Below are 12,788 nucleotides of genomic sequence, written 5' to 3'. Positions count from 1 at the left end.
GCGCTTCAGTTCGGAACCGCGTGACCGCTACCGTCGCAGGTTCGAATCCTGCCTTGGGGATGGATGTGTGTGATGTCCTTAGGTTAGTTAGGTTTCAGTAGTTCTAAGTTCTAGGGGACTGAAGACCTCAGATGTTAAATCCCATAGTCCTCAGAGCCATTTGAACCATTTGAACAAACTCACGTTTGTCAGGCGTCCTCGACTGGCTCGATGAATCATCGAACGTAATCGTATGGCAAATGTCTGTGACCATTTGCAACAGTGGATGTAACGTAGCAACCAACCTCACCGCCATTTGGTAGCTCTACGGAATCTTATATGTTTAGTAAGTCAAAACGCTGCTATATTCACAGAATTTTTATTGTGAAGTTATTTCTTACAACTGTTAGCTTATTCCATGGCCATTATGAAGCTCAGAAACATATGGAGTTGCTGGTGCATGTATCTTGGTTTTTTGTAGCTTATATATATATATATATATATATATATATATATATATATATATATATATATATACTGCTGGATCGTAGGTGTAGCACACACGAATTTATAAAGATGTAATATTGTAACATCTCCGATGTGAAATTTGTTGCTACGTAATATTCATTAAGATGTGCTTAATATTCTTTGTAAGTTTGACAGCTTTATTCTACAACTAAGTCAACGATTTTATGTGGTTGCATAATGAGCTTGTTCATCTATGGAGCTATGTACGGTAGTAATAAATCTTTGCTAATGTTCGTTGCTTTTGTCTTTCCCTGTTTTATGCGTTATTGTGTTTTGTGATTTCAGTAAAGTTGTATCACTTTTTAATTAGTCAGTTTGTTCGTCAAAAATTTTGACTCGATATTTACGCGTGTTTATGTAGATTTCTATTTATTCCATATAATTCATTATTGGGTCCTTTTTTGTTATGTGGAGGATTGTCATCGAATTTTCGATCTGCATCACATTGTAATTATTGTCAAAAATTCTACATAAGCCAAACAGGCAGAATTTTCAAAATTACATACCTATATCATACCATAAACAGTGCCACAAACCTATTCACAGAATTCAAATACATAGGAACAGAAAGCCACAGTGTAAACCAAATCGAAAATGCGATGCAAATTTTGCACATAGCACCAAAGGGCTCAATAAAGGGCTGTTTAGAAGAAATAGAAATCAGTATACACAGACACAAACAGCTAGACAAAATTTGAACGAAGAAACCGACTTAAAACATAAAAATTATATTCACAACTTTACTGAAACTACAGAACACGACAATGGATAAAACATTAGCAAAGAATTTGCTACAACCACGCAAAACTCCATAGATGAAAAAGCTAATTATGTAACCATATAAAACCGTTCACTTCGTTGTCAAATCAAGCTGTTAAACGTGCGGAAAATATTAAATACCTATTAACGAAAATTGCTCAGCAACAAATTCCTGCTGAGACATTACACATCTTCAATTTTGTCTGCGCTATACCTACGATTCGGAGTAGTACAAGGTATTAGACAGTGAAAGCGTTAACGATGTGTCAGGAAGAAAGCACCACGAAACATATGCATAAAACAGTTATTAGTTACAAACGAATACATATATAAACACTAACAACTGCATATGTTTCTGAGCCTCATAATGGCCATGAAGCCGAAATAAGCTTACAGCAGTAAAACTAATAGCGTAATAAAAAGTTTTTGTCTAGCAGCATTTTGGGTTAGTAAATATATAATGTCCTCACACGAGATCTATAACTCTGCAGGCCCAGAAGAATTCAGAATCTCTACGGGATCTAACCAACACTTCCAGCTGGAATCACGAAAGATGGAGGTGGAGTTAAGGCTTGTTGGCATTCTTCGACAGCCAATGAGCGTTCATCAGTGTTCTGAACGCTCTGCATTGAATCTCGTAGCTGTTTGTTGCAAGTTATCAACTCTCGTGTTAGTGGTTAAGCAAAAAATTCCATTTAAACAGGCGAGAGACATAATATACAGGATAAACGCTTTCTTCAAACGCATAGCACGTGTATGCGAGCACCGCAACTGTCGCTTGGAGCCGGCAATAAATCAAACTCCGTCGAAGCCCCGACCTGCAGGACCGAGTGGGGTAGCGCAGTGGTTAGCCTACTAGACTCGTATTCGGCAGGACGACGGTTCAAACACGCATCCGGCCATCCTGTTTTAGAGTAAATTTATGTATTTCACGTCTATGTTCACAAATATTGTAGCTCCTCAGAGTACCGGTTTCGGTCAGCAATGACGATCTTCAGATTTGCGGCAAAACACAAATATAACTAGTGGATGTCTACAGCTTAAAACAATAAAATAGATCATGACGAAAAGTATTACTGAAATACATGTGAAACTTATGCACTTTAAATATGACGAGGCATACCTGTTTTATAGAAAAGCATGTCGTAATGTACTGGAGCCATGGTGATATCGTCAAATGTTAAACACAAAATCAGCACCAGCATCGTCATGCATGTATAAAATATGGTATATGCTACAGTCATCTTGTCAGCAGTGCTACTGTTAAAAACAAACTGCCGTGCAGCAGCCACAAGATGTTTGTCTCGCAAGCTCACCAGATGTCACTACTGTATGCATATACACATTCTTCAGTGTTGTAATTATACGATATACCATAAAAAGAAGAAACAATTAGTAACGTCTGTAGTTCACTTGTCAGGTATAAAAGCCATTACAGTAATGAAATCCAATAAATTAAGACACGATAAAATTTAGGTTGTTAGAAACGAAATAGATAAGCGAAAATAATTCTGATACTCTCCAGCGGCAAATTATGGACGAATATATAAAGGCATAAGTAATAACCAGCTTACAGAGTACACAGAATAATTTAAAAGTGACAGAAACAAAGAGTGAAATAAGCCCATTGAATGAAAACATGTTGTAGCAAATAACATAGGCCAACGATGGAAGAACTTTTTTGCTGAAAATACCTTATTCTTATGTTTTTTTGGGTGGGAAATCCAAATATGATACTTAGAAAACAGTATTAACCGCCATATCTTCACATTTTACAGTTAAATATATTAAGTTAAGCGATTTTTTAAATAATTTAACAGCTTTTATATAGTTAAAATAATTTAAAAAGGCGGTGTAATGAATGTAGATGACGTTGTTAGCACTGCTGAAAAACATTTGCTGTTGTGGTGAATTTGTGATTACAAAACACCAAAGAAACATTACAGACTATGTGAAAAAGTTTTATCTGTCATACTTTGGGTCTAAACTTGGTGATCAAGATAAATCTTGGGTTCCACATAAGGTATGTTATGTGTGTGTTGAAGATCTTACAAAATGGTCCAAAAGGGAGAAAAAAAGCCTTTGGATTTGATGTTCCTATAATATGGAGGGAGCCAAGAAATAATTCCAATGATTGCTACTTTTGCAGTGTTGATATTACTGGTCATAATTCGAAAAACAAGAAGGTAATAATCTACCCTAACCTTCCGTCTGCCATCCGACCAGTAGGGCCTGGTGCAGACTTGCCAGTTCCTGAATCACCAGATGATTTAAATTCTGTTCCAACAGAAGTATTTTCTGGTGTACAGTCTGACTTACATGAACCAGATGATGAATTCCATTGTAATTCAGAAAGTCTAAAGCCCACATTGTTTACTCAGACCGAGCTTAACGATTTGGTTCGGGATCTGGGCTTAACGAAAGAAAAAGCTGAATTGCTTGGCTCTAGATTAATATAAAAGAACTTATTGGCAGTTGGAACCACATATACATGTATAGAAAGAGAGAGCAGCAGTTTTCCAAGTTCTTTCAACAAGAAGGTGATTTTGTGTACTGCTCAGACATTCCCGGTCTGATGAATGAGTTTGGTCTTGAATACAAAAAGGAAGACTGGAGGCTGTTTATTGATTCACCCAAAACCAGTTTCAAGGCTGTTTTTTTACACAATGGTAATATGTATGCTTCTACACCTGTTAGACATTCTGTAAGTATGAAAGAAAGCTATGAAAACCTAGAAATAGTGCTAAATAAAATAGGCTATTCTGCTCATGGTTGGATGATATGTGGCGATCTAAAAGTAACATGCATGCTCCTTGGTCAGCAAGGTGGCTTTACCAAATTTCCATGTTTCTTGTGTGAATGGGACAGTAGGGCTAGGCATCAACACTGGTGCAGAAAGAACTGGTCTGTGAGGGGGTCTTTAAACCTTTTACGCAAAAACCTTGTAGGTTCGAAAAACGTACTCCTGTCACTTCTACATATAAAGGAATGAAACAGTTTGTAAAGGCTTTGCCTAAATATGGACCATGTTTTAAGTATCTCTGCCAAAAGTTTCCACACCTTTCAGAAGCTAAACTAAAAGAAGGCGTCTTTGTCGGATATGACATTAGAAAATTGATGTTTGATGTTAACATTGAATCCACAATGACCTTAAATGAGAAAGAAGCATGGGCATCATTCAAGCAAAGCGTTAGAAAGTTCTTAGGACATGAAAAAGACCCAGAATGTGTTTCTATTGTAGCTACAATGTTAAAGAAGTTTAAAACTTCAGGATGTTTAATGAGCTTGAAAGTTCTTTTTTTGAACAGTCACCATGAGTACTTCCCGGACAATATGAGAGATGTTAGTGAGGAGCAAGGAGAGCGTTTTCACCAGGACATTAAAGTGATGGAAAAACGATACCAACATGATGGGGAACTACTGTTGGTCACTTCACCGAGAAGTTCAGCAAGCGACCTATCGTAGAAAAAGCTACAAAAGAAGCTTGAAAGAAAAAAGAGAAAGAAAATACAAATCAATTCCAACTGACAAGTGAAACCTCTATTAACACATATCATTGTTTTAGGTAGCTTGCTGTAAATGCTTATGTTGTAACAAAGCGTTTCATTAATTTCCCCGTTTACCGTATAGCATAAGATTTTTATACTATATAATAAAAAGCATATTGCTCGAAAACTATGGGTGGAACAAAAAAGCTAAGGCAAGATTTGGATTCAACTCGTAAAAATCTATAAAGATCAGCTACGAAAGCAAAAAAGCTTTTTAAAAAAATTTTCGTTGGCCTGTGCAATCAACGGGCTCTGTTGACGCTACCGACAGAATGCCGCCTAAGCCAGAAGTGGTTAGAGGAACGTAACCGCCAGAGGGCCCCTCGTATCCTGCGACAAGCCGTTCCAAGAAAAGAATGATAAATCCCAGTACCAGTCCATTAACAAGATTATTTAGTTAGTGAAACATGTTACATAAACAGATAAGGGACAAGAAAACACTCGAGGTATAAGCTGAACGCAAGAGAAACGACATAGTATAGAATGCTTTACAAACTCGTTTCGTTTTTCTCACGTTGAGCGTGTAACTCTAGTTTTTTCATCTCCCTTCTCGGTTTATATAAGATGTTTCACTAACTAGATAATCCTGTTAATGGACTGGTACTGGGATTTGTCATTCTTTTCTTGGAACGGCGCGTCGCAGAGTACGAGGGCCGTGCTGGCGGTTGCGTTCCTCTAACCACGCCTCGCCTATGCGGCATTCTGTCAGTAGCGTCAACAGAGAGCGCTGATTATTTGCTACAGTATGTTTTCATTCATTGGACTTCTTTCGATCTTTGTTTTTGTCTTTTTATATTATTATACTTACGCCTTTATATTTTCATCCATAATTTGCCACCGGAGCGTATCAGAATTATTTTCGCTTAACTTCATCGTTGTAAACAATCTAACTTTTGTCATGTCTTAAGTTACTGGATTTTATTACTAAAATGACTTTCACATCTGGTAAGCATATTACAGACTTTACTAATTGTATTCTTCTTTTTATTTATATCGCATAGTTACATCATTGAAGAACGTGTGCACGCATACAGTAGCGACATCTGACGAGCTTGCGAGACAAACATTTTGTGGCTTCCGCACGGCAGTTTGTTTTGAACAGTCCCACTGCTGCCAAGAAGACTATAGTATATAGCATATTTTATACACGTATGACGATGCTGGTGCTGATTTTGTGTTTAACATTTGACGATGCCACTATGGGACCAAACTGCTGAGGTCATCGGCCCCTAAGCTTACACACTACTCAATCTAACTTAAACTAACTTATGCTAAGGACAACACACACACACCCATGCCCGAGGGAGGACTCGAACCTCTGACGGGGGGAAGGGGGGGGGGAGGGGGGGCGGGGTGGAGGCGTGCGAGCCGTGACAAGTCGCCTAAGACCACGCGACTACCCTGTGCGACCATGCCGCTACGTCTCCAGTACATTAGGACATTCTTTTTTATAAATAAGTATTCCTCGTCATATTGAAAGCGCATAATTTTCACATATATTTCAGTAACTCTTTTCGTCATGGGCTATTTTATTATTTTAAGTTGTAGACATCCAATAGTTGTATTTGTGTTTTGCTGCAGATCTGAAGATGGTATTTCCTGACCGAAACCGGTAGTCTGAGGCCCTGCAATATTTCTGATCATAAACGTGAAATAAATTTATTCTTCATTTTCGGATCACTATTCTGTTCACGTTCATGTCGCAGCTTTTGAATCCTGATTTAGGTTTTCTGTGATTCCCTGAATCGCTTAAGGCATTGTTCCTTTGAAAGGGCACTGCCGCTTTCCTCCTCCATCCTTCCTTAATCCAAGCTTGTGTTCTGTCGGTAATGACCTTGTTGTCGACGGGAGGGTTAGTACTAATCTCCTCCTCGACCTACGCGAACCGTCGCCGTTGGTGAATCGGACTAGAGTGCCTTCAGCTGGATATAACATATTTGAAGAGACTTGGAGACACTCTTTCTCGCTGAATTGAGGCTATTATCAGGGCTAAGTAGAGGTGCGTTACACGGAAGAGAAACTTGGAGACACTCTTTCTCGCTGAATTGAGGCTATTATCAGGGCTAAGTAGAGGTGCGTTACACGGAATGAGCGAGGTATCTCCAGGTGGTGGTTAGTACTTTGTACGGTGCGTTTATTCGCAAAGCGCTGTAAAAGAGATCTTCTGTCCATAAGCAAAGTAAATATTTCAGCTGTTCTCAAGAGAGGGTCTAAAAATTTGTAGAAAACCAAAAATCTAAAACAGTTGCGTCAGTGTTACTTATGCAAACGACTACTTTTTTGTACAGGATCAGTACATTTTGTAATTTAATTGAGAAACAATTTGAAACTGTTTCTATGGATATTCTGTGTCAGTTCTGTGTGAATGTGTGGTCCTGAACTCTCTGCGTTTATAATGCGTTATTGACTGAACAACAGTGGAGTGATTCGGTGAAAGAAAGAGAGGAAAGGAAAGTAAGGAGCTATAACATGATACACTGACCAACTTCCTCACATTAGCCTGAGACGAGTTTGCTCCATGCGTGCTCAGATGTTGATCACACCTCGATAAAATGGTTCAAATGGCTCTGAGCACTATGGGACTTAACATCTGAGGTCATCAGTCCCTTAGAATTTAGAACTACGTAATCCTAAGTAACCTAAGGACAACACACACACTCATGTCCGAGGCAGGATTCGGACCTGCGACCGTAGCGGTCACGCGGTTCCAGACTGAAGTGCCTAGTACCTCTCGGCCACTCCGGCCGGCATAGCTCGATCCTTGCGTTCTTCGTTTTGTGATCGTTAACACATGTCGTCCTGAGCCACAAACGAACAAATCATGCTCAGAATCCAGTGACTCGTAGGTGTGAGCCTAATGCAGTTTCATTTTGGAGCTCTCCGTGTCTTTCGACTGGAGACGTAGTAGTGTATTGCAACAAGTGTAGTTCAAGGGGAGATAGATCGAATACTACAACAAGGTAACAAATTACTAGTAATTTCTTAAAACTTGAACGTGGTAAATACTTAAATTTGAAGACGAGCAGTGTTCACACAGATGACACGAAACTGATGCTGCCTCTGACACTTAGGACATTTGGCACTTTATTACAAAGTGATAGTTTGACATCAGAATCCAATTATTTGTCTCTGACATGACATAATATTCAGTATATATGTTTTAGTCGCACGTGGTCAAATCTGTGTTACGAGAACAATGTCGTCGTAAGCGATGATTACATTTCATCACTGATTACATAGACAACGGTCAGAGTGGCACTGCTCTCGGACGTACATTGACGGAAAAAAAAGTCGCAACACCAAGAAGAAGATGTCAGACATAACCGAAAATTGATAAGCGTTTTTCTATAACTGAAAAGTGTCGTCTATTCAAATTTCTCACCAGTCGCATAAGAGTGGCGTTAGTTCCGCCGCTAAGAGGATGCAAATCAGGTTTGCTTTTAATACGCGCTATAACAGTCGTGAGCGTTAGTTACTTTTGAGACTGAACTTTGTGAGTTGCTGTTAGTTGAAAACGTCTTCAAGGCAACAAAGATGCCGTTATCAACACTCACTGAATTTAACGAGGTCGTGTAATAGGGCTACAAGAAACTAGATGTTCCTTCCGCGATATTGCAGAAGGACTTGGCGGGAATGTAGCCACTGTACATGATTGCCGCCAGGGGTGGTCACGAGAAGATCGGGCTCCGAATAGTTATGTGCCACCACCGAGAGGGAAGACCATTGGGTTTGCCTGTGGCTCTGGCGCATCGCACTGCGTCTGCAGCAGCAATCTGAGCAGCAACTGGCTCCACAGTGACCCAACGAACTGTTGCAAATCAGTTACTTCAAGGATAGCTCCGAGCCAGACGCCCTGTTTCGTGCATTCCGCTGACCCCAAACCGCCCCCATTTCCCACTTCAGTGGCCTCTAGCGAGAGCTCACTGGCGGGCAGAATGGAGGTCTCTTGTGTTTTTTGATGAAAACTGGTTCTACCTCCACGCCAGTGATGCCTGCGTGTTGGTTAGGAGGCGGCCAGCTGAGGGTGTTCAACCAACCTGTCTGCGTGCAAGACACACTGTATACACACCTGGAGTTATGGTCTGATGTTTTAGTGTGACAGCAGAAGCACTCTCCTGGTTATCCCACACACCCTGACTACAAATCTGTACGTCAATCTGTTGATTCGACCTGTTGTACTGCCATTCATGGAATGCGTTCTGCCGGCCGCGGTGGTCTCGCGGTTCTAGGCGCGCAGTCCGGAACTGTGCGACTGCTACAGTCGCAGGCTCGAATCCTGCCTCGGGCATGGATGTGTGTGATGTCCTTAGGTTAGTTAGGTTTAAGTAGTTCTAAGTTCTAGGGGACTGATGACCACAGCAGTTGAGTCCCATAGTGCTCAGAGCCATTTGAACCGTTTGAACGCGTTCTAGGAGTCGTTTCCCAACAGGATTACATTCGCCCACATACCGTTGTTGTAACATCTGTTTCCAATCGAGCACATATAGGACATCATCGGACGACAACTCCAGTGTCTCTGTATTAACCGATCAAGTGCAACAGGCATGGAACTCCATCCCACAATATTAACATCCAGCATCCGCGCAACATAATGCACGCACGTTTGCGTGCTTGCATTCAACATTCTGGTAGTTACACCTGTTATCAATGTGCCAGCATTTCACATTTGCAGTGTTACCTAGACAAATGTATCTCCGACATTTCATTACTCTATATTAATTATTTTTGGTGTCGCAATTTTTTTTCCGTTGGTGTAAATAGCTTTCAGACTGCAGCGACGTAAGGAAGAACCAGGATACGTGTCTACGATGATGCCTCCGATTCGTTGCTGCGTTTGGCAAGGTGTGTCTTTACTTGTGGTGCCATCTTGAGGTACCAACTTTTGCATCATGCCTCGTTCTGCGGACAACACCAGTCATCAATTCTAGATTATTGTGCAGTGTTTCTCGTATCCCAAGAGGTTTCTAGTAATGTCTCATTAACAAATATTTAAATAGTTTGCAACTCACCTACTCAAGGAAAACAAAAAACATTATAATACTATACTTTTTAAGGTAGAAAATAAAGCTGTTTTCGGCATAATCGCAGTCCTTTTAGAACAGCGGTCGGCAAGTTGTGGCCAGTGACGTGCATGGGAGTCCCCATGCCTTCTCCCTGCAGCCTGCGACTTTTTTTTTTTTTTATAAAGGAAGACGTTATCATCCAGAATTATTTTAATTTCGAATCAAAACTGAAATCCGAGTAACAATGATGTGATCCGAGTAACAATGATGACAGAACGAAACTTCGGCCGCGACGACAATTATTGTCGCCCGCGCCCCTATAGTTCCGGTCGATCGACGGAAAGAATTGTGGTTCCATGGCGCTGTATAATAATAACAACTATTTTGTTTCTAATTTCGGTAAGGCTACGTTAGTTTCTGTCGTGTTTGTGAGCCTCATCGTACATGCCATGGTGTTTCACCTTCTTCCAAAACCAGATTCACTTATGTTTTTAATGCTATTGCGCTGTTTTTAGGTACAAATGGTGTAGTACATTTACATTTTATTTCGTCCACCAATTGTTAGCAATGGAAGGCTACCACTCGACAAGTGAAGTGACGTATATGATATTCTGTTATGGTTTAGCTACGAGAACTTTACACCTACGCTGAAAATTTCCACAGGATAAAGTGCCCTCTGATAAGCTGGTCGGCTGACGTTTTCAGCGTATGAGGGGCACAGGTACCCTTGCATCTCGGAAAACTGACAGTGGAAGGTCCCGCACGGTCCACACGCCTGACGGAGGATCGCGTGCTATGTTCGGTGCAAGAAACTCCTGAGAACAGTATGCGACGATTAGAAGCAGCAGCAGAAGGCATATCTCACTCTCTTATCTGGGGAGTACTTCCTGAACAATTGCTGCACCCATATCATCCGCAGTGCGTTCAGGCCCTAAGGCCACAGGATCATCATGGCAGTTGGCGGTTTTGCCAATGGCTGTTGTAGAATCGTGCCGCAGATCCACTGCTCACATCCAGATTTTATTTACCTATGAAGCAAGGTGCACAAGATATGGTGCTGTGAATTTCTATAGCCAGCATGTATGGGTAGATGTAAATCACCAAGCAATTCAGGTATGAATGCATCAACACCGATTTTCCATTAACGTATGTGCAAGCGTACTTGGCGACAGATTAATAGGGCCATACATGGTACCACAAAGATTAATTGGGGTGCAGTATATGGACTTCCTCATTAAAATATTGCTTACCTTGCTGGAGACTGTGTCACCGTAGCAACGAATAGAAATGTTGTTCATACGTGATGGCGTACCAGCGAACGTTGTTCACAAGGTGTTCCGTTAACATCCGACACAGACGTTTCAGGACCCCTGGTTTGATCGGGGTGGGGGTCTGAGAGGGGGCGGGGAGAGGGAGAGAGAGCTACTTGTAACATTAATGTGAATGGGTAGTGTGTTAATGTTACAAGCAACTGTTGTCCTATGATTGTTTCCCCATCTCCAACCTCATACGTTGTATGTTAGGTTTGCCAGCCTAAGTTCACTTTCAGAGCCACGTGAGACAAAGGCCGTCAACCTACTAGACTTACGTGTTTCGACTACTTCAGTCTCAAATATCTGAAATTCGTTCTGAAAGTTTCCTTTAATGTAATTGTTTTTATTTACTTTCAGATTTCGTACTGGCTTGGTTGATTGGTTGTAACTTGTCTGTTGTTTACCGTTGAGTGACTGTGCATTTCCATCTGCGAGAGAAAGCAAATATATCTGCCTGCGAGAATATAGCATGAATTTGACCGTGTTTTATAATATTTATAAAAAAGCTGCAAACTGATTAAATTCCGAATATTACTATTCATCTCTTTAATTAAACAAAGTGTCCGTGTGCGTTAGTGATCTGTCTAATAATGCTGTTCATGAAATGGTCCCTGTGCGTTGATAATTTTCGTAGCAAACTGATCGTGAAGTGAAAATATCTTACCTCATAATGTAATTGCTTGGAAACGCGGCGCTTGCTGCTCTCTGTGCTCCGGCTGCAAATCTCTAACAGTCGCTGAGAGCTTAGTGCAATGCTCCAGACAATAAATAAATTATTTTATACACGTCACTGCGTGAGACATTCCCTTAAATAAAAATGAGAGGATGTGGACAAAGGTCTTAGATGAAATGTTCTTTCAACAAACTGTTTTTAAACTATCTGATACATTATTACTTGCGCGAAATTTATGTTACAACACTCATTAACATTGACAATAGGCAATATTGTATCAAACTCTTACTCTTACAAATGTTAGACAAATTATTAATAAACACGAAAGATACCTTAAGTGAAAATTACTCAATCTTTAATGAAATATCTAAACGTCCCTGATATGGATATCTCATTCAACAATGAATCTAACTACTTGCAAAAGTACTGCCAATATTACCCTCATTCCTCTTCATAGTCTTTTCATTCTAAATCGCTAATCAAATATTTCTCCTCCATCTCACAATATTCAAATACAAATCATTTTACTTAAACATAGATGCACTTCACTTTACATCTACATTGCCACGAGTCCTCTGCTCGGCGTCTGTCTGGCTACTACTCAAACGATGGAACTCCCGCGCTTCTCGCTGCCAAGCAGCGATGACAAAACCAACACATCTTCCAGTGACAAAACTACTCTGACCAAAGATTGCGCGCGAATAATAAGCGACTCCAAATCGTCACTTAGCGTTTGAGACATCCAAAGAATGCAAAAATTCGAGAAATGCAAATAACAAACTCCAAATAGACCTTTTTCAGTTCGGTGAGTCGGAGAAACGCTGGGAAATTTTCAGCACACCAGAAGGTTGACAATGAAATGTATGAAAACTCTTAAGGGAACTGAGAATATTGACTAGCTACAGTGACGAAAACACATTTCAAAAAGGACAAAATAACCTTTACTGGTTTCCGCGTTAGAAAAATCAGTATTTCGCCTCGTATA

General features: G+C 40.4%; 1 protein-coding gene across 1 annotated transcript in view; it reads left to right on the top strand.

The window, feature by feature from the left end:
• LOC124795921 (probable cytochrome P450 305a1) overlaps nt 1-12,788 on the top strand; it is a 59,045-nt gene that overhangs the window by 33,666 nt on the left and 12,591 nt on the right. The gene's annotated exons all lie outside the window — the stretch shown is intronic.

The sequence above is a fragment of the Schistocerca piceifrons genome, chromosome 4, assembly GCF_021461385.2.
Source record: "Schistocerca piceifrons isolate TAMUIC-IGC-003096 chromosome 4, iqSchPice1.1, whole genome shotgun sequence".
NCBI classification, from domain to species: Eukaryota; Metazoa; Arthropoda; class Insecta; order Orthoptera; family Acrididae; genus Schistocerca; species Schistocerca piceifrons.
This window is presented reverse-complemented; position numbering and strand designations above follow the sequence as displayed.